This window comes from Heptranchias perlo, chromosome 24, assembly GCF_035084215.1.
Source record: "Heptranchias perlo isolate sHepPer1 chromosome 24, sHepPer1.hap1, whole genome shotgun sequence".
Classification (NCBI taxonomy): Eukaryota; Metazoa; Chordata; class Chondrichthyes; order Hexanchiformes; family Hexanchidae; genus Heptranchias; species Heptranchias perlo.
In genome coordinates, this window is record NC_090348.1 from 33,161,169 (window position 1) to 33,184,104 (window position 22,936).

Here is a 22,936-nt window from a genome sequence, read left to right on the forward strand (position 1 = left end):
CCTGGAACAATTTTAGTAAATCTTTTCTGCACCCTCTCTAAGGTCTTCACATTCTTCCTAAAGTGCAGTGCCCAGATTTGGACACAATACTCCAGCTGTGGCCGAACCAGTGTTTTATAAAGATTCAACATAACTTCCTTGCTTTTTTACTTTTTTTTATTCGTTCATGGGATGTGGGTGTCGCTAGTGAGGCCAGCATTTATTGCCCATTCCTAATTGCCCTTGAGAAGGTGGTGGTGAGCCGCCTTCTTGAACTGCTGCAGTCAGTGTGGTGACGGTTCTCCCACAGTGCTGTTAGGAAGGGAATACCAGGATTTTGACCCAGCGACGATGAAGGAACGGCGATATATTTCCAAGTCGGGATGGTGTGTGACTTGGAATGGAACGTGCAGGTGGTGTTGTTCCCATGCGCCTGCTGCTCTTGTCCTTCTAGGTGGTAGAGGTCGCGGGTTTGGGAGGTGCTGTTGAAGAAGCCTTGGCGAGTTGCTGCAGTGCATCCTGTGGATGGTACACACTGCAGCCACTGTGCGCCGGTGGTGAAGGGAGTGAATGTTTAGGGTGCTGGATGGGGTGCCAATCAAGCGGGCTGCTTTGTCCTGGATGGTGTCGAGCTTCTTGAGTGTTGTTAGAGCTGCACTCATCCAAGCAAGTGGAGAATATGCCATCACACTTCTGACTTGTGCCTTGTAGATGATGGAAAGGCTTTGGGGAGTCAGGAGGTGAGTCACTTGCCACAGAATACACAGCCTCTGACCTGCTCTTGTAGCCACAGTATTTATATGGCTGGTCCAGTTAAGTTTCTGGTCAATGGTGACCCCCAGGATGTTGATGGTGGGGGATTCGGCAATGGTAATGCCGTTGAATGTCAAGTGGAGGTGGTTAGACTCTCTCTTGTTGGAAATGATCATTGCCTGGCACTTGTCTGGCGCGAATGTTACTTGCCACTTATCAGCCCAAGCCTGGATGTTATCCAGGTCTTGCTGCATGCGGGCTCGGACTGCTTCATTATTTGAGGGGTTGCGAATGGAACTGAACACTGTGCAATCATCAGCGAACATCCCCATTTCTGACCTTATGATGGAGGGAAGGTCATTGATGAAGCAGCTGAAGATGGTTGGGCCTAGGACACTGCACTGAGGAACTCCTGCAGCAATGTCCTGGGGCTGAGATGATTGGCCTCCAACAACCACTACCATCTTCCTTTGTGCTAGGTATGACTCCAGCCACTGGAGAGTTTTCCCCCTGTTTCCCATTGACTTCAATGTTACTAGGGCTCCTTGGTGCCACACTCGATCAAATGCTACCTTGATGTCAAGGGCAGTCACTCTCGCCTCACCTCTGGAATTCACCTCTTTTGTCCATGTTTGGACCAAGGCTGTAATGAGGTCTGGAGCCGAGTGGTCCTGGCGGAACCCAAACTGAGCATCGGTGAGCAGGTTATTGGTGAGTAAGTGCCGCTTGATAGCACTGTCGACGACACCTTCCATCACTTTGCTGATGATTGAGAGTAGACTGATGGGGCGGTAATTGGCCAGATTGGATTTGTCCTGCTTTTTGTGGACAGGACATACCTGGGCAATTTTCCACATTGTCGGGTAGATGCCAGTGTTGTAGCTGTACTGGAACAGCTTGGCTAGAGGCGCAGCTAGTTCTGGAGCACAAGTCTTCAGCACTACAGCTCGGATGTTGTCGGGGCCCATAGCCTTTGCTGTATCCAATGCACTCAGCCGTTTCTTGATATCACGTGGAGTGAATCGAATTGGCTGAAGACTGGCTTCTGTGATGGTGGGGATATTGGGAGGAGGCCGAGATGGATCATCCACTCGGCACTTCTGGCTGAAGATGGTTGCAAACACTTCAGCCTTGTCTTTTGCACTCACATGCTGGACTCTGCCATCATTGAGGATGGGGATGTTTGCAGAGCCTCCTCCTCCCCCCATTAGTTGTTTAATTGTCCACCACCATTCACGGCTGGATGTGGCAGGACTGCAGAGCTTTGATCTGATCCGTTGGTTGTGGAATCGCTTAGCTCTGTCTATAGCATGTTGTTTCTGCTGTTTAGCATGCATGTAATCCCTTGTTGTAGCTTCACCAGGTTGGCACCTCATTTTTAGGTACGCCTGGTGCTGCATGCTCCTGGCATGCTCTTCTACACCTCTATTTATAAAGTCCAGCTTTTTTAACCACTTCCTCATCCTCTCCTGCCACCTTCAAAGATTTGTGCACATGTACTCCCAAGTCTGTCTGTTCCTGCACCCCCTTTAGGTTGGACCATTTAGTTTATATTGCCTCTCCTTGCTCTTCCTGCCAAAATCTATCACTTCACACTTCTCGGCATTAAATTGCATCTGCCATGTGTCTGCCCATTCTACCAGCCTTTCTATGTCCTCTTGAAGTCTATTACTATCCTCCTCACTGCTTACTACATTTCCAAGTTTTGTGTCATCTGCAAATTTTGAAATTATACCCTGTACAGCCAAGTCCAAGTCCAAGTCATAAATATATATCAAAAAAATAGAAGAAATGGGTCCAGTTTTCCATTCTTGGACAGATTTGGGCTTTGTAGAAAATTAAGAATTGTTGAGGGGGAAAGAAGATAAAGGAAACCTTGTAGAGGTAACTTTAATAATGGAGGAGATGTAGGAGTTTCCTTTGAGGTCAGGTAAGGTAGCAAGATCAAGAATAATGGATCCTCCCTGAAGTACCTTGCTCCAGACTGCTATACAGTCTCTCGTACTGGTAAGTATTGGAATATGAACATTGGATGAGAGTTTGGTGAGAACTCCCCCCTAACCCACTATGGTCAAACGTCAACTGGCATTAGCTCGTTGGGATTGCACATGAAGAATTCCCACTTGGACCAGGTACAAGAGGCTGGAATTATATCTCAGCATTGAGAGGAGGTGAGCAAAGCACAGACAATTAAGAAAAATATAAAGAAGGAAATTAAACAAACTCTGGCTAGTACTGAGCTTCTTCATCTTAACCAGCAAGTGTTATTTGGTTGGTCTTATCAGCTATACTAACAGTAATACTTGAATTTATATAATGTCTTATGTTGAACTATCTCTAAGTTGTTTTTGTACAATGAACTACTTTTGAAATGCAATGGCAGTTAGTAAACATGACCACCATTCATAGCCAGAAATGTCCCACATCCACAAGCTGACTGACCAGTTGATCTGCTTTTTTTTGGTAACAGTCATTAAAGGAGCATTGTTGGTCTGGAAACCAGGAGAACCCTTGCTTTTCTTGCATCAATGCCATAAGATCTTTGATATCTGCCTGAACCACAGAACAGGCAAATGGGACCTTGATTTAACATCTCTGAAGGATGGTACCTGAGACAATGCAGCACTCAATGTCTGCCCAGATAGTGCTTAAATCCCTGGTATGGGGATCAAAACCACAACCTTCTTACCCAGAGATAAGAGTGTGACCAACTGAGCCAAGTCCACACACACAGGGTCCGGGGTGTGGGGTAATTTTTAAGTTACCGTTGGCATTGCAAGTCAGGCAGCCATTATGGAAACCACCTGATTTTCCTTTCCATTCAAGTGGTAAATTGAAAATTACCCCCACTGTCTTGACAATAACAACAACTTGCATTTATATAGTGCCTTTAACATAGTAAAATGTCCGAAGGCGCTTCACAGGAGCATAATATACCAAAATTCACACCAAGCCAAAGAAGACGACATTAGGACAGGTGACCAAATGTTTGGTCAAAGAGATAAGTTTTAATCAGTGACTTAAAGGAGGAGATAGAGGTGGAGAGGCTAAGCAGTTCCAGAGCTTAGGGCCGAGACAGCTGAAAGCATGGCCGCCAATGATGGGAGGAAGGAAGAGGGGGTTGGACAAGAGGCCACAATTGGAGAAATGCATTAAAATTTTACAAATTCATTTGTGATGTGGTTGAAATTACACCAATGCCTTAAAAATCTATACAATAAAAAAAACTTTTACTTTCACAATCACAACTTCACATTGATAGTATTGTCATCAGTGTGGTGTTAATGCTTACACAAAGCATGTGTGAAATAATTTTGCTTCCTTCTCCCTGACATTTCTATCGCACATGTTTTACTGGAGCATCTCTGTAAAGCCAGTTCAAAGGCACTGTACCCAGGCTGTTCAGTCCCAAACATCCCTTCAGTAGTGTGATCCAGCTCCCGTTAACTGCACTGACCACCTGTCCTGGACTGCCCCACTTAAGCTCTCTATTAATCTTGGCAAGCCTGTCGGCTTTCCTGACGAGTCGGAAGCTATTTACGACCAGACAGGAAGAAGCACTAAGTTAAAACTGAACAGATGCCCGATAAAAACAACACGGTGATAATGAAGAAAAACCTCAGACATCAGCACAGTCACACAAGAGCACTGACTGACTAAGAATGTTAAGACCATATTAAAAGCTGTTGTGTTTCTAAGCAGTCACTGACCAAGATGAAATTAAAAATGAAGGAAATTCTGTGCATATCACACAAAACTACAACAGTGACAAGTTCAATTCAGGTTATATAACAATTCAGGTTATATAACAATTCAGGTTATATAACAATTCAGGTTATGTAACAATTAATGTATTAATTACTGTGCAAAACTGGTGCTGTGACAAAATTCAAATCCTGAAATGCCGATAACTTCACATAGAATTACATAGAATGTACAGCACAGAAACAGGCCATTCAGCCCACCCTTCTTCATCTAACCCTATTAACATATCCTTCTATTCCTTTCTCCCTCATGGCTCACTATTCATCATTAAAGTACATCCCTGTTACAATGTGATTTTTGTGTGTCTTACAAAGGGTTACTTATTTTCTCTACTTTCTCAAATGGTTCTGCATTTAAATAGTTGAATGGGAACAATCAGTTTAGATTGTTATATAGATTGCTAATAGTTGTATCCTTGCAAGATCCTGAAAAAAATCTTATTCTACAGAACATCAAGAATTACACTAATAACTTAATAAATATTTTACTGTTATTACTTTATCTATTTGTTACATTTTGGTAGTTTTCTGAAGTGAAAGTATTTGGGTATGGTGCAGAAGAGGAATATCTGTAAAAGCTTTCTGTTTGCCAGTAAACATTTATGTCAAAATACTCAATCATATTGTAAAAATATAATCTTGTTGCTTGTGAATGAGATGATGAAATAGACTGTTCAGCTGATCTCCCTCCCTGGGCAGAAAGGCAGTGTTGCTTTAAAGGGACATATCAGCGAAGTCTCACAAAGATGTTTTATTCTTCTCGTGAACATTGTAAGGAGACGGCTTACTAAGAGTATTCATTTGGGATTTCAATTTCATTCAGTGCTCAGCTCTGTACTAAAGTTAGAGACCAATGCTGCATTGTGAGAAAGAACACAAGGACAGAGAGAGGACCAGATTTATCTTGTATGTCTTACACAATAACAATACAAAACAATTTGCATTAAGGAAAGTTATCCCAACCAAAATTATGCAATAAATTGTGCAACAGAATATTAATGATGTTTATAGGCAAATTCTTATAACAAAATGTTGATGTAAGGTTGTTAATTCACTTAACAGGAGCCAACTGCAGCAAAATATGGACGTTTTAACATGTTGCAATTAAAAGTAAAATATTCCCCTAATAACTCAGTTGCTAAATGCACAGCATGTATGGAAAGGAAAATAAAGATATCAAAAAATTAACTATAGACATTTACAGCACAGAAGGAAATAATTTGGTCTGTTATTTCTGTGCCCACTCTTTGCTAAAGGAATCCAAAACTAATCCCACTGCTCCAGTTGTTCCCCACAGCCCTGCTTTAAATATTTATCCAATTTTCCCTTTCTGCCTCAATCATCCCCTATGGCAAAGCATCCAGGCTCCATCGATGTGAAGAAATTTCTCCTGACCTCTTTCCTCACTGAGTCAGTTTTAAATTGACAACCTCTCATCATTATCTTCCCAATCAGAGGAAATAGTCTTCCTTATTCACTATCAAAAACCTCAATTAAATTTCCTCTTAGCCTTCCCTGTTCCAGTGGAAATAGTACAAGTACCTCAAATTAAATATTCCTACAATTAAGATTCATAACCTTAAGAACTGAGTGCTAAAGTAAGTCTGGCATATACAGTTTTGTATTTACAGCATTGAACACATTTTGTGTATACAGACGGTGGTTTGGGCCTTTCAATAAGCTCCTGGAAGTAATGCACACAACGCTTAAAAGATGAAAGCAGAAACTGTCGTCATATTCCCATCTCCATCTGTAGTTACAGTGACTTATCTTGCCATAGCCACGCTCGCAGCTCATTATATTCCTGCTGCTTGAGCTTATCTTAAGAATGGCTGCTTACATGCAGCCAGTTGTGGTGGCTTTCATTTGCTGACAGCTCTGATAAGTCAATACATGTGCAGCAACACTTGCACAAGGCTAGCAACAAAAACAAAACAGTTGCGCAACTGCATGCTTATCGAGCATCAACCACTGACTCATAATGGAAAAGTACCTTGCCGTCACTTAATTCTTTTTCATCAGTTACAGTGCTATTTTCATCAGTTATTTTCCCTAAATACTTCAGTGCAGATTGAATTAATTTATCTTTATCTATCGTTCTGTTTCAGCTGCAGCTTTGGAGCTGGTAACTGATCTAGAATTGCATAAACCAACCAAAAAAAAAAGCAGTGCAACATTTACAATTAATATATTTTTTTATACTCAGTGCAGACCTTGCTTTCATTTCCCTCAGTACTTGGTATTTTTTCAAATCCCTGAGGATATTAAAAGTCTACCACAATGTGCAAAGGGAAAACAATTATGAGGTTCACGCAGCTGCACAAAATAAAGTGTCATTTTAAAATAAAAAATAATTTGATTCCTAAGAGGTCTTAAGAGTAGTGGTTAATGATATTTCTTTCACTCACTTCACAAGATGGTGGTGGGTTTGGTTGCCTGGCACTCAAGTTTCAGGGCAATTCCGCAGTTGCTTGTTATGGCTCCTAGTAACACAACCTTCCACCAGCTTTACAGAGGAAACTGAATGGTATCTATCTCATCCTGCAATAAGTGTCCCTCCTATCAACTGCAAACACACATAACAGGCTGGGCTTCACCAAAGGCTCAATGCGTTTGCACAGTGACGAGCTCAGCCATACAGACCAGAAAAGTCTAGGGTTTGATTTCCCTTGTTTGTGGCAATAGGGGGCACTATGATTGGCTTCAGCACCTCCAGCTTAGGAAGAGGTTCCTGCTCCTGGGCCCGATATTAGGAGGGAGGCAGATTGGCAGCAAGGGGTCAAATGGGCACATGGGTAGCGCGCCCAGTGAAATCGATGGGTTCCCCACGCGATGGTAAGTAAATTGAATCCACTTACCTTGGCTTCCGGGTTTCGCGCTGGAAAGCTGCGCAGCGGGCGGACTGCGCACCCGCATCATAAGCTGTCAGCTGGAGGAGCCCTATTTAAAGGGACAGTCCTCCAATGACTGATGCTGCAAGAAATAGGAAAAATTACAGCATGGAGCAGCCCTGGGGGAAGGCTGCTCCCAGGTTTAATGATGCTTCACTCCAGGTCTTGCTGGATGGGGTGAGGAGGAGGGAGATCTTCCACCCGGCAGATGGGAGGAAGTGGGCCTGCCTCTGCCACCACGAAGTCCTGGCTCGAGGTGGCAGAGGAGATCACCAGCACCACCAATATATCACGCACCTGCATACAGTGCAGGAGGCGCTTCAATGACCTAACCAGGTCAGCCGAAGTGAGTACTCTTATCCATTCCCCTACACTCCGTCTGTCACACCACCGCCCCCAGCCCACATCTCCTGCACTGCCAACACTACTCTATCACATCACTCCTCACACCCACAGAACCCTCATCCTCATCTTACCTGCACTTCCTCACCTCCCCAGAACTCATCCCACCACTACCACTCAACTCAATCCTCATACAATCTCATGGCTCTATCTCATATTCACCCTCTCATGCATCTCTTTCACGGTCAGCCTCACCCAACCTGCCACTACCTGTGCAGCAGCCAAAGGGCATGCATCACGTATGTGTAGTAGAAAGCGTAAGGCAAACGTGTCATGAGCATGAAGGGGATGCACAAGGGTGTTTTGAGGGTTTGTCATGGTTTTTACTTATATTTGATTTCTGATCAACTCACATTACATATTATATTTTCACCACTACTGCCACGTCTTGGCCATTCTTGACTGGCTTGTGCAATAAGGCCCTTTCATGAGGTTCTCCATGAACACCCTTGATGCCACCCATTGGGTCACCCTACAGTGGGTTGTGTAGTTGCACGACTACTTTGTGCAGGTGCCTGTTGCAAGCACTGTGTTGTGTAGCTCCACGTGGCGGAGGTGGACGGCGTGCCTGGCGAGGCTGGTGATGTTGCTCATCCTCCAATGGAGTGATGAATGCAGCAATGGACCCCCCCTCAATCCTGACGGTGTGAGTGTGAGGGGGTCCACAAAGTAGGAAAATGTGTTTGGACAGCAGAGTTTAGGGTCTGGTTTAATAATTTGGAGTGTGGAGACAACGGTGTGGCAGGCAAAACTTTGTCTGAGGTGACAGAGTGCCCTGCTGCAATGAATGAGGGTTTACCCCGCACCTGTTAAATGGACCTTTGCAGCTGTCACTGGCCGCTGGCTGCAACACGTCTGTTTAAACAGGGAGTGTTTCCCCCAGCATGGGAAACACGCTCTGGGTCGTCCAAAATCCGAATCCTCCTAAAATCTCCAACTCATGAGGTCTGTAAACGACCTCAAGTACTCAGATAATGATCTTAAGTGGGATCCCGCCGGCTTTGATTGCCAGTGGGAGTCCCGCATGCGGGGGCTGCGTGCGCACCGATTCGCGTCATGGGGAACCCGGAAGTGGGTGGGTTGGAGCCGGGCTCCGGACCTGCTCCGGGAATCCCCAATTTTAGGAGCCCACCCCCCGCCACGAACACACCCGCTCGACCATCCAAAAATTGACCCCCTGATCTCCATTCAAGGACTCCCAGCTCGGCTGCGATGCATTTTGTAATTAAATAAACGATCATCTAATCCCAACAAGAGTGCAATGCCCAATGGAGGGAAGGTGGGACAGAAAATTGACAGGGAAAAATAACCTCAAAAAGCAGCCGTGATAAAGAGACAAAATGTTGGAAATACACAGACGCTCTGTGAGCAATTCGAAGTTCTGATAAAGGATACCTTCCAAAATATTAATTGATCTTTCTCTTTCAAATGCAGGTAGAGATCTTCTTCTTAATTCACATCCTAGAGGTGATGTTCCTTCCTCTGCTGTTACCCAAAGTGCATCACACATGGCCATTCAAGGCCTGTCTGTACATTTACGTGGAAGGCCTTCCATTGAAGGCGACCTGAATCAGGGTCAAAGCTTTGTGTGCACTGCCTTTGCTGCCATGGTTGGGTTCGGGCAGGGGCTAGCTGGCCTAGTCTAGAATCCAGCATAAAATGGGAAACACAGAAATGATCCCAAAAGTTACCAGATGATTGACATGTCTGATCACGGAACAGGAATGATAGTGGTTAGAGATGAAGTACTACTGTTCTGGTGAAAAGAGGCCTTTGTGAGGAAAATTGAGAAACGGCCAGAGGGATACCAAAGATTTATTTGAATTTCAGCATACATAGAATTCCATGAAATAAAAACACAATGGGGCAGAAATTGCTTGGAAACGAACGGAGAGCTCAGCAGCGCTCACCGTTGTTAGCGGCGAATTCGAGGAGCAAGTTCCAGCGTTCACACATGTGCAGTGAAACGTGGAAATCTGAAACTTGTTCCTCTTGGTTCGCTGGCGTTATGACAGCTTCGAATGAAAGGTATATCGCACGCTGAAATCAGAAAAATCATTGAAAAATCACCAACTTGCTCATCCGCCGAGCTGAAAAGTAACTAATATTGCCACAAAACAGGTACATTTAAAAATAACAGGTCTAAATTAAGTTTTAACAGCGCAGTAAGTCTTAATGACTGCCAAGCAGACAAAAATTAACTTTTAAAAATGTGGCGTCTCATTACTCCTTATTTTAATAGTTTTTGGTCATTAAAAAATGTTTTTTTTAAATTAAACTTTTAAAAAAACTTTTCCTTTCTGTCTCTTATTTAATTCAGTTATTTTTTACCCACTCTTCTTTTTCCACTGTCTATAACTGTTTTTACAATGATTTTAATGGTGTACCTTTCACTTCCTGGAATTCACGTTCCAGCTTGCAGAAAATGTTTGCAGCTTGTTGAAAATGCTGCAATCTGGTTGTTCGAGGGGAGAGAGCGATCCTCTCACTTCTCCCACGGGTCTTAGCTTCACGTGAGCTAACTCTGGGCTCTTCTCCACCTCCTATTCGAGCAGTTGCAGCCAGTAAAGTTAGTGGGTTTGCATAAATCTATGGAGCGGCGAGCACTGTAGGTTCACTGCTCCGAGCAATTTCTGGGCCATTATCTTTTCTTTTAATTTCCATACAGTAAAATGTGCCATAAAGATCCCCTATATAAAAAGAGGTCATCTATCTCTAAACATTTTGGCCCCAATAAAGGTTACATTCATTTCCCTAGTGAGGGTGTGGATGCTGAACAGTAAGAACAGCCTGAGGCTAAGGTATATAAATGGCAGATCTGAGACCTATACCAGACCCCTAGTACTTTATTTGAGACTTCCAAAGTTCTTTTTTTATGGTCTGACACATATGTCTTTCAACGGCTTAATTTCACACTTTCTACTTACTTGAACGATTGTGGTCATTTTTCACAGCCTCAAGCCCCAGGAAACATCCCAAATTATTTCTGAAAATGTGTTTCTGTAGAAAGACTGAGCACCGCATTGTTTGGAAACAGCTTGTTAATAGGTAATGCCATAATACTGTAGTGATGCTGAGTAGTCATGGAACTCAGTCTTCCCCAGCCTGGTGGACCCCACCAGAATGTAACTGTCCATCCAAGACTTAAATTATTACCATTGTTCTGGAATATTCACATAATGGTGCAACTAAACCTATCAGTACACGTAAAAATTTGTCATGATCTTTTTCTGTTTATTGTGATAATATTTTTGGAGAATTTAACGGTAAGAACTTTCCTATGAGAGTGATCCCCTGATGATATTCCCCCCACCCCCAGTTTCTCCCTTTAGTGGGTTGCTCTCCTGTAAGCAATGACTCTCGCTGAGCTACATTTCCACTGACAGTGGGTCTCTTCCAGTGCCTTGCGTAAGAGGCCAAAAGAGCCCACGCTTCAGTTGTTAACCGAAACTAAGTTTTGCTGGCAATCATGTTGGAGGTGGGTGGTGGAAGCAGAGGGAGCAAGACATCCAAACTAATTCTTGTCCTTGGAGGAATTCCCTCCATGCGATTTCAAGCATTTAAGAGAAAGCTAGAGAAGTACGTGAGGGAGAAAAGAATAGAAGGTTATGCTGATAAGGTTAGATGAAGTAGGGTGGGAGGAGGCTCGTGTGGAGCATAAACACCGGCATAGAATAGCTAGTTTCTGTGCTGTAAATTCTATGTAATTTAACACATTTGAATCAAATTCCTGTACGTGCTATTTTAACAGAAACATTACCTGTTTAATTAACATTAGAGTATTTTCCATCGAGTCACTGGATAGTGATAAGAACCCTGATTGACCTTTCCCCTCACTAGCCTTGGGGTGCTGATTCTAAGCAGCAGTGTCCTCACCCCTGACCCTCTTTAGACCAAATGATTCAGCTGAGACCAGGAACAGAACCTGCGAATTTCGTGGCCCATTAGCATCAGTACCATACCATGTTGAGCATCTACTCATTTGGTCAGTGCAGCTAATGAAGATTACATTCTTAAAAAGGAACATTGCCTTGAAAACAACCCCCCTTTAATAAATATAAAGCCCGAGAATGCATAGAATTGCAGTTTCATGTAATTTTTTGTTTCATGTAATTTTTTGTCTTAAAGGGGAACCGTATTCTACCCAATTCTCAACGTTACAAAGGGACACTTATCAATGTCTCTCAGTCACCCCTTAACTGTTATTTAGTTTCGTGCTTTTAAGCTAGTGTGCCCACTCTTGGTACACTAACTGGTAGGTAGAATTTTATCCTTACCAGTAGGTAGAATCAACATCAAGGAAATGCTAGGAATGATTCTTGTGGATAAAAAGAGTGAGACAGATTGCAAACCCATGTAAACAAAATGGAGCTTTAAAAGAAAAAAAGATTTGCATTCACACATAGTATCATAGTAGGTACAGCACAAGGAGGAGGCCATTCAGCTCATGGTTCCTGCACCAGTTCTTTGAAAGAGCTATCCAATTAGTCCCGTTCACCTGCTCTTTCTCCATAGCCCTGTAAATATTTTTCCTTCAAGTATTTATCCAATTCCCTTTTGAAAGTTACTGCTGAATCTGCTTCTACCACCCTTTCAGGCAGTGCATTTCAGATCATTACAACTCGCTACATAAAATAATGTTTCCTCATGTTGCCTCTGGCTCTTTTGCCAATCACCTGAATTCTGTGTCCTCTGATTACCAACCCTTCTACCACTGGAAACAGTTTCTCCTTATTTACTCTACCGAAACCGTTCAAGATTTTGAACACCTCGATCAAATCTCCCCTTAACCCCAGCTTCTCCAGACTCTTCACATAACTGAAGTCTCTCATCCCTGGCACCATTCTAGTAAATCTCTTCTGCACCCTCTCTAAGGCCTTGACATTCTTCCGAAAGTATGATGCCCAGAATTGAACACAATACTCCAGCTGCGGTTTATAAAGGTTTAGCGTAACTTCCTTGCTTTTGTACCCTATGCCTCTATTAATAAAACCCAGGATCCCAAATCCTTTTTTAACAGCCTTCTCAACTTTCCTGCCACCTTCAAAGATTTGTGTATGTGCACCCCCAGATCTCTCTGTTCTTGCACCCCATTTAAAATTGTACCATTTAGTTTATATTGCCACTCCTCATTCTTCCTACCAAAATGCATCACTTCACATTTCTCTGCATTAAATTTCATCTGCCATGTGTCTGCCCATTTCACCAGTCTGTCTATGTCCTCCTGAAGCCTGTTACTATCCTCCACATTGTTTACTACAGTTCCGAGTTTCATGTCATGTGCACCTTATCCAATCTCTCAAACATTCAAAGCATTTTACATTTAATTATTTTTTTTTAGGATCCATTAAAACATGTTAAGTATTATTATTATTAAAATGAAAGCAACTGAGACCAGTAAACCTAAAGTACAGGCAAATGCAGTGGACATATCAGTGCACAATCACGGGAACTAGGGTGGGGAAAAGGAAAGAAAGAGAAAGATAGAGACATGCATAATTTGTCAATATCTACAAATGGTTTGAAGTCAAGACGGTCAACCAGAATGTATTGGTGGTTTAGGATCAATTAAGGCAGGTCTCTGAGATGGCATCTGATGGAAGATTTAAACCACAATGAGCAAGTCTGACTCCAAACGAATGAGACTTGACAGATATTTGTAGGCAGTACACAGATACCAATGTAAATAGAGTGGAGACAGGTCAGTTCAGGACCAAAACATGGACATAAATAAATTCCCGAAAATTATAGGACAATTCATCATGTTTGAAGTGGGTAGCTAGAGGCAGCAGATATTTGTATAGAACTTACCTCTACTATAATATCAGAGTGTTTTGTCCCAGTGATATAATGAAGGTTGACAGCATTTCATTCACAACACAACACAAGAGGAGAATTCTATGCAAAATGTCTACTCCCCAACTGTCTGCAACCATAAATTTTGAAACACAAGACATGAAAGATGTCAACCTTGGTTCAGTGGTAGCAACCTTGCTCCTGAGTCAGGAGGTTGTGAGTTCAAGTCCCACTCCAGAGACTAGAGCATATAATCCAGGCTGACACTTCAGTGCAGTACTGAGGGAGTGCTGCAGTATCGGAGGTGCCATCGTTTGGATGAGACGTTAAACCAAGGTCCCATCTGCCCTCTCAGGTGGATGTAAAAGATCCCTCGGCACTATTCCAAGAGCAGGGGAGTTCTCCCCGGTGTCCTGGCCAATATTTATCCCTCAGCTAACATCACTAAAACAGATTATCTGGTCATTATCTCATTGCTGTTTGTGGGACCCTGCTGTGTGCAAATTCCTACATTACAACAGTGACTACACTCCAAAAGTACTTCATTGGTTGTAAAGTGCTTTGTGATGTGCTGAGGTCATGAAAGGCATTATATAAATGCAAGTCTTTCTTTATAACAAAGGTCAACTCTGGTAATTAGTTTGATACTATTTAGGATTATGTAATAATTCAGTACAATATAGTTCCCTTTTAAGTAATAAACATACCATGATAAAATGTACCATCTGGTTCTTATCCCTATTTACAACCAATTTCTGAATTTCCAACCATTAAATCACATCCTCCCTCTACTATTAAAGTGATGAGAAATAGCTTTGATGTCAATACAGAGTAAAAAGTAGCTAAATCCCCATGTCAGATTAAATTCAACTCTGATATAAGTGGGTTTTAACAAGACTTGTGTAAACAGGTTCATCCAAACACTTATTTGCCTCCAGCTGCCTTGTGGCACGCACTAACACATGCCACACGAGATAACTGGCCTCGTAATTTGATACCACCTGGTCCCTAGTTCAAAGGAGAAATGTTTGCTTAATCACATTGGGAGGAAGCGTAGAAGCAAGATGCCAAGGCTTAAATTAAAAGGAAAAATGGCAACCCCAGCCAGCTAACCTAATACCACAACCCAGTTCAGCATTTACCTCCCAAGCAAAGGTACTTGGTTCAAGCAATCACTCAAATCTACCTGCCATCGCTGTACCTCAAAGTGACTAGCACAGATCAAAACCAAGTTTAAAGCTTATTTTAAAGCTCAGTTCTGGCCCTTTCAAGATAAAATCTTGTGATATTTCACTATGGAAGTGAAATTACGCTTACCATAGCGTGTTAAACAGGAAATGAATGTTTTACCCTTTTTTTGAAACCTTCCTGAAGAAATATCGAACTTCACTTTGTGTTCTTTCTAGAAGCTTGGGTGCGTTAGGGTGCACTAAAAGAAACACACAGCTGGATGACCAATTGGAAAGCTCCTGCAAGAACACTCAACCAGCTAAACAACCACTTAACTAGCATAAATAGCGCAGTGTGGATCAGTCCAGCTGTTCTGTGAGAAATAGAGGGGGGAGGGATTGAGAAAGCATGGTGATTGTGCCCATGGTATGTTATCCTTCCTTGACTATGAACATTCTGTGGTGTTCGACACAGTCGAGCAGTCCAACCTCCTCCACCATCTCTACTCTGTGATCCACCTATGAAGAACAATTTGATAAGCTACAGCTCTTCAGTTTCAAAGAGAGGCATCTCAGAAAGGCACTCATAAAAATCTACAAGATAAAATAAACCCAAAACAATGCATTTGGGCAGCAGGATAAGATGAACCAGGTTCATGGTTGTTAAGGGCAAATTTAGAAAAAGCATATGCTAGCAACTATTTCTTTAAACATTGACTGATCAACAGCTAGAAAACATTGCCAGGGTGAGTGACTAGAGAAAACTGTAAGGTTGACTTCTGAAAAGATGAGAGCAAATGGCCTGAAGGGCTTTCTTCATACAAAACTATATTATGAGCTGACAATTACAATGCTCTCAGTCAGCTCTCCAACTCTGTGTTTTGTAGCTAATGTAAGAGTACCCCACCTTTGCAGACATTATTACCATTGGAGCATAGCAAGCATGGCACAAACCAAAAGGTGAGAATTGCAGTACCATCAAGCACTTATTGTGCTAAGCATAGAGAGAACCTTACCCCTTTTTATATTGCTGAAAATTGGTAGGGCACACAACTAACTTGCACTGCGACACATAAAACTTACAACATGTACCCAAAACCAACAACACTATAAGAAACTACCTGCATGCTGCATTGGTCTACACACATGAACAGACGGATGTATGCTGACCTTATGGGTGCCATGTATTATGCACCGTATTCATGAGTACTCTGCTACCTGGTATAAGTTTTCTGCCCTGTCCAACTGATTCCTCTTTTCCATTTTTTGTACTGATTAATAACTGATCACAGACTCTTTTCCACAACTGTGATTGCTGGAAACCCATAAATAATGTTCAGATTTGATCCATATTTGTGACTTTAGATCTTGTCTCTAATCTCATCGCTGCTGGAGTAAAATATATTTTGTATAAGAAACTTAGTGTATGAATAGTAGGCCCTTTTCTATTATATAAGGAACCTGGTTGAATACCAGAGCTGATGAAGCATTCAGGGGACATGTTTGGTAGTCATGCAAATCTTCAAATGTTTCGGTATTGTTTGTGTGATGGGAGATGGACCTGGTGCAACGGCTCATCCCTCATTCTGACAACTAGAACAAAATGAGTTTGCTTTTCCAATATCTGTTGGTGTACAATACAAACAACCATTTTAGTCTCTAAATGTGTTATTCTTTTTCACAATGTTTTTCCCCTTCTCCCTGCTTTCTTGTTCTGCGCAATTGTCTGAGAAACGCAGAGTGAACAGTGGGACAAACCTAACAACAAAGATAGTTACTAAAATGATCTGTGTGATGATGCTTGCAATTCACTAGTTCATAGAATCATTGAATGATACAGCACAGAAGGAGACCAATTAGCTCATTGTGCCTGTGTTGGCTCTTTGAAGGAGCTATCCTATTAGTCCGACTCCCCTGCTCTTAAAGCCCCGCAAATTTCTCCTTTTCAAGTATGTTATAATTATATTCTTAGGTCTGTATGAGCATCAGCTGCTGATAGCATACATCATTAATTCAGGCGCTCACTGTGCACGATTTTCAGACTATACAGAAGATAATGCGCTTCCTACAGGTAAGTGCAAAGTTGGAAAATTAGTCCTTATTTTTCACACTGTAACATTTTAATTTCTTCTCTTATAATTAAATGACTCCAGAGAACAACACAGTCATAGAAATCGTGTAACAATGCTCTCATTTTGTTTAAGCATCTGTTGAAAATCATTCATTTCCTTCCCCAAAGTAATTTGAACTAAAGCAATGCTACAAGAACTAAAGCAGACTGAGATGCTGTGATGGGGTAGAGAGAGTCAAATCATAGGGGTTCATGGAAGGATGGTCCGGATGAGCCAAATGGTCTCCTCCCTTTCCTACTTATCCTAGTGATTCTCACTAGGGCACAAAACCCTATTTTGAAAAATCAGTGGCTGGGATATAATCTGACTCTTAGTCGTTTTTTCAACCATTGACATTTGGAATTATTGCTCAATATTTTTCATTCCTAGTTTTTTTTTCCTGGAACATGATTTTTTAAATAAGGGACTATTTTAGTTTCCTTCCAGGAGTTTATAAATGCAGCTATAATGGAAATGTGCCAACACATCTACTGATCTGAGCCTCTACCTGCTGTAGAACATTTCCCCACCAATTGACCAGTGGTGCAACATATTTGTTCATACAACTATATTAAATCTTGTATGTCCAGTGCAGATCTACTGAAACTGACTAACCAGAGATTCTCAGACCTAGACCAGTAACATAGCACACATTTTAATATGATCTTTCCTCAAAGTATTTTAGAGGAAATCTGTCTGTTAAGTATGTTTTACAGATGCATTGAAAGCTTTGCCTCCCTTATCTTTGATGTGGAGATGCCGGTGATGGACTGGGGTTGACAATTGTAAACAATTTTACAACACCAAGTTATAGTCCAACAATTTTATTTGAAATTCACAAGCTTTCGGAGGCTTCCTCCTTCCTCAGGTGAATGTTGTGGGAAAAAAAATCTTTGGTAAAGCACAAATTGAATGGTGAAAAAGACTTGTATAAGTTCCTTCTAGAAGCTTCTGATTTCTATAAATGGCTTCACCTCCAACAGTTAGACATCTCCCTGGCATTAGGAGCTTATAATATGAAATGGTTGAGGATCAGGCATGCATAACAAACTACACACATACCATGTTAGCTCTACACTGCAAATACACATGCTGCAAAACATAAAACCAACAAAGTCATATCCTCATAAATAATGTAAACTTCCTGCCTTTTAGCGTGGCACTAAAATTACAAAACTCTCTGAGTATACAATGATGTGCTTTTAACTCTTCTTGGCTGTCACTAACTCAGACTGCTATGTGCCATCTTTCACTCGCGTATTGGTCCACAGAGATCTGACCTGCCCTTTAAGACCACTTGGTTGCACCCCCCAGACTGATCCATATTTCCATAACTGTGTTTCCTTGTGGGAAACCATTGTTTCATTCAAGAAGTAAAGTCAATCAATAATCTGTTATCATCCAGTGTTAATTTACATTGTAGCTAAATGCCCTCCTACTTGATTAGGAATGACGTGAAGATTTATAAGCAGATTATAGATACATAGTAAAGTGTGCATAGAAAAAATGTACAGGGCTATGGGGAAAGAGCAGGGGGATGGGACTAATTGGTTAGCTCTTTCAAAGAGCCGGCACAGGCCCAGTGAGCCGAATGGCCTCCTCCTGAGCTATACCTACAATGATATTTAGAAAATGTAATTTGACTTTTGAATGCTTTTTATACTGGCTACATCTCTGTACAGGCGCCCACTAGAAGCACATGCAAATTTACTACATCAGTTGTAGCAATGCAACAGATTTATTTTCATCTCGTCTTTTGGATGAGACGTTAAACCGAGGCCCCGTCTGCCCTCCCGGGTGGACGTAAAAGATCCCACGGCACTATTTCGAAGAGCACGGGAGTTCTCCCCGGTGTCCTGGCCAATATTTATTCTTCAACCAACATGACTTAAAAAAAACAGATGATCTGGTCATTATCACATTGCTGTTTGTGGGATCTTACTGTGCACAAATTGGCTGCCGCGTTTCCTACATTACAACAGTGACTGCACTTCAAAAGTACTCCATTGGCTGAAAAGCGGGTTGGGATGTCCTGAGATAGTGAAAGGTGCTATATCAATGCACGTTCTTTATTTTTCCTTTAGCTCATACACAGCAAGACGTTTCCCACCCCCAAGGAGCGCAACAACTGTTTGCAGCTAGACAATCGCATCAAGTTGTTAGAAATAACAAGTTTGTCGCAGCTGCAGGTGACACATGGCTGCTCCTGCCGAGGTTGCTCTGTAAAACACAGATGGCTGTCAGCAGCTCCAAAAGCAGACTGCACTCGCCCGATTCTGTGCTGACGACGCTTATCTGACCACACACACACTCTCACGGCAGAATCCAAAATATTCAGGTTCCAGGTTATTTAGTGTGAAAGCAAACTGTCTGCAGGTTCTCAGGGGGGGTGAATATGAATCATTGAAATGCCATCAGTGTTCTTTGCAGTTTAGTGGTTATGTCATCCCTGATGAATTAATCCTCAACTGTTGATTGTCCTTTGTATTTTGAAGCCTATATCCACAACACTGCACTTAAATAATCTCAAAACTTTTTGGCGCATATTTAGATTATCCGCATCATTTATCATCGGCTTCAGATGGATTAATTGAATTCCAATCCTTTTAGTACCAGCGAACTTGATTATTTATCCAGTTGAAGCCTACACGGTGGTAAATGCTGCTGTTAAATTTAATCTCACAGCAAATAAAAATGATTTTCAGCCTCACTGAGGAGTTGGCTTATCAGGTTGCCCATCACTAGAAACCACACTGCTCTTCGTTCAAGAATCTATAGTTTTTTTTAAATTAGCAAGGGGAAAGATTTTGTCAGCTATATATATATAACAAAATTGTAAATTTGTTCATAAAGAATGGGTTTGCGATTTTGTTACACACAGCGCACAGGAAATCTTTCCCCATGATATCCAAGCTGTTCCTCAATAATTGTTTATTACTGGCCTGATACTTCCCTTTCATTGCCATTTTAGAATCTAAACTTTAAGCAGCTGCATTATCCCACCCTGCATTTATTATTACAGTAGCAGGGTAATGTTTTGTTTTAATTTTTAAAAATATCATGATTGATAAAGTTACCAAAAAATGGATCCTGCTTCTGAAAAAGGTAGATGTTTCAACCATTCCTTTATTTTGCTTGAAGCAGATGCTGATATGTCAGTTAACTCCTTCAAAAAAGGAGCTCGATAAATATCATGGTGTGGAATTTCCTGCAGGGGCATAATTATGAAGTTATATCCGATGTGGGTGTGTTTCATGTTAACTCTGAATAATAGAAGTGGGAAAAGTGTAGGAATCCCTCATCTTGAAGTGGGTTTATCAGCACAGAAATTCAGGTGAAAAACAAATGGATGCAAGATTCTGAGATGGAACCGTCCTGTGAACTTTGGGGCATTGACAAGCATGATCACAGTCCAGGCCATCCCTCTATCCCATTTACAGAAACCGTGGGTAGTTTAAAAGGGGGAAAAGAGTCAGTTTCAGGTTGGTAAAATGAATCACTCTACAAATGTAAATTTCAAAGCATTCAAAACAGGTTTCATAACAGAAGTGTGACTTTCACAATGTTAAAAACAAGTTTCATAACGAAAGAGAATTTCATAATGTTAAAAAATAGGTTTCATAAGAGAAATGTGGATTTTACAATGTAAGTGTTAAGTTTTGCAATGCTAATTCTAAAAAGGCTCTGTCATGGCTGATATCAAGTCTACATCAAACTCATGAAGCTCCTGGAACTTTCACACTTCAGTTAGCAATGGATTATACAGGTGAATGTGTCTGACAATGAGGTTTCAGACCGGTCTGTCAGTGTGCTGACACTTTCCTAGAGAAAAGGATCCTTTCCTTTTTTTCCTATTCTTTTCTTGAGGGAGAGTGAAATTTATTCTCATTGAGCTGAGGAATGTTGGCACTGGAAATAGGAACATTGCTGTTTCAAGCACACAATGTAAGCATCAAGCACCCCACAGATGAGATATCGAAGACCTTAATGTAAAGCTCTCTACTCTGCCCCAGCAATGTACCTCAACATCAACCTCAGAAAGACATTATCAACTGCGCAAGTGTGACAAGATTACATTTCCTATACAGACCTCTTGTGAAACAATCAGTTCAGTAGGCCCACACCTCAAGGAACGTAGGCCCACACCTCAAGGAACTTGGTTCAGACTAAATCCATTTAGGACCACTACAGCCAACAAAGAGAGAAGGATTTCATCCCATCTTTCTAGCTGGATACAAATCCTGTCCCAATGTGAAAGGGCAGTGTGCAATACCACCATTTGCCCCTTTTCAGTATTTCTTTCTTTTGCTTTTGATTTTCACTAGTTTTGTTTCACACTTTCCTTTTCTATCTTTTTTGCCTCTGTTTTCAGTTTACTGCTCATCTCAATACCTTTGCCAGAAGCACTGATTATGAACAAATGTTATTATCCCTGGACATTGTCACAACACTGTTTCCCCCACCTTCTCACCCATCCCAATTTTATCTCCTCATCTCTCCTGAGGGCACTGGGAGCCTGTCACTATCTCACCACAAGGGACTTTATTTATGAACCTAGGGAGTGTGGCAGGTTTTTCAACCTAGAGGGAGAATAAAATAGCTGTTCATGGTCCTATCCTCATCTAATATCAATGAATTTCCAGCAGGAGTCACGGGACAGCGGTGGGAAGTGAGAACCATGGCTGATTTTTCCTCTCTCTGGCCCATAGACCCTGAAGTCAATTGTACTGGTCAGACAGCCTGGCCAATTCAGCTAACATAAGCTAGAGATCAAACTGGAAATATTCCTGATCTGTTTGGCTCAATACTGCTATGTGGTACATTTACTCCAAAGCCATTGAGGGAGCATGTAACATTTTGTGTATAGAGAGTGTTTAAGAGATAGAAAGAAAGAAAAAGTTTGAGAGTGTGTATGAGAGAAAGAACAGTGTGAGTGAGAGAGAATTGTGTGAGAGTGATAGAGCAAATGGAAACAAAGAAATTATGACAATTAATTCCTCATTGTTCAGCTATGATATTTGTGACGGAAATCACCAACTCGTCCTTTGATGCTCTGCCACTTATTGGCTGTAGTTTAAAATAGTGTAACAATTGCTTGCTGAAATTGATGCCACCACCCTGTTGAAACCAAATACATTTTGAGGCCTGCTACTCCTAAACAAAAGGCATCAATTTATAAAAGTAAAAAAGAACAAAGCTTGATAGTTAGTGCACATGAAGGCTCAGCTGTGATAAACTTCTGTCAAAAGCATTAACCCTAAAGCCCCTGGAATCGTGCCAGTTTAAACAAAGTACAGCACTGTGTTTGATATCAAATCCCATTTACTCTTTATATATAACAGAAGATAATAAACCTTACTTATTGTGAAGTTTTTTTACATTAGGCACAGGGCTCAAAACCATGGTTTTATTCACATTTTATAGAAGCAAACAAAATGTGTTTTTCCCTAATCCCCGAAAGTCAGACCAGATTTATAGAGTAACTCAGTGATCTCATCTATTTGTAGATATATTTTTTATAGCCTTCAGTACAACCACTTAAACACAAAGGGCACAACTATCCCTTACAGACATGTGCAATTATTCTATTGTTCTGAGCACATATACGAGTGTTTTTTTGTCCTTGTGAGTGTAGGCATAAGAAAGCTTGCACAACAGTGTGGGAAAGGAAGTATGCCAGTCAGTATTGTATTTTATTTCCCTCCACCTCATATAACATGTACAGAGTAGGGGCAGACCTACAGTTATCTCTGACTTAGTTCCAATTCTTTGCCCCTGTTCTAGAGGGAAGAGTCATTCCATATCAATTACCTTCATTATATAAAGACCTGAATAAAATTATTCCTTAACCTCCTCATCACCAGGGAATATAAAGCTAGTTTGCCTAGTCTGTCACCATGGGTAAGTCCCATACATCATCTTGGTCAATCAGCACTGGGGTTTTTCCAGGACTTTGTAATTCAAAGTTGCTTAATCAAAATTAACTGATAAATCAGATTATTTTGGCATCAAATTCCCATTTTGCTGCATTGCTTAAATCAAAATATTACATAATTCAATTTTTTTAGTCC

General features: G+C 41.5%; 1 protein-coding gene across 3 annotated transcripts in view; it reads right to left on the reverse strand.

Moving 5' to 3' along the window:
- The window catches only part of sema3d (sema domain, immunoglobulin domain (Ig), short basic domain, secreted, (semaphorin) 3D), a 265,383-nt gene that overhangs the window by 206,012 nt on the left and 36,435 nt on the right, over positions 1 to 22,936 (reverse strand). For 2 of the 3 annotated variants that reach the window (XM_068005027.1, XM_068005025.1), the window contains exon 1: positions 6,905 to 6,994. The exons of the other annotated variant lie outside the window; for it this stretch is intronic. The gene's annotated coding sequence lies outside the window, so the exon portion shown is untranslated. Of the gene's footprint in view, positions 1 to 6,904; positions 6,995 to 22,936 lie in introns of those variants that run through there. 3 annotated transcript variants of the gene reach the window in all.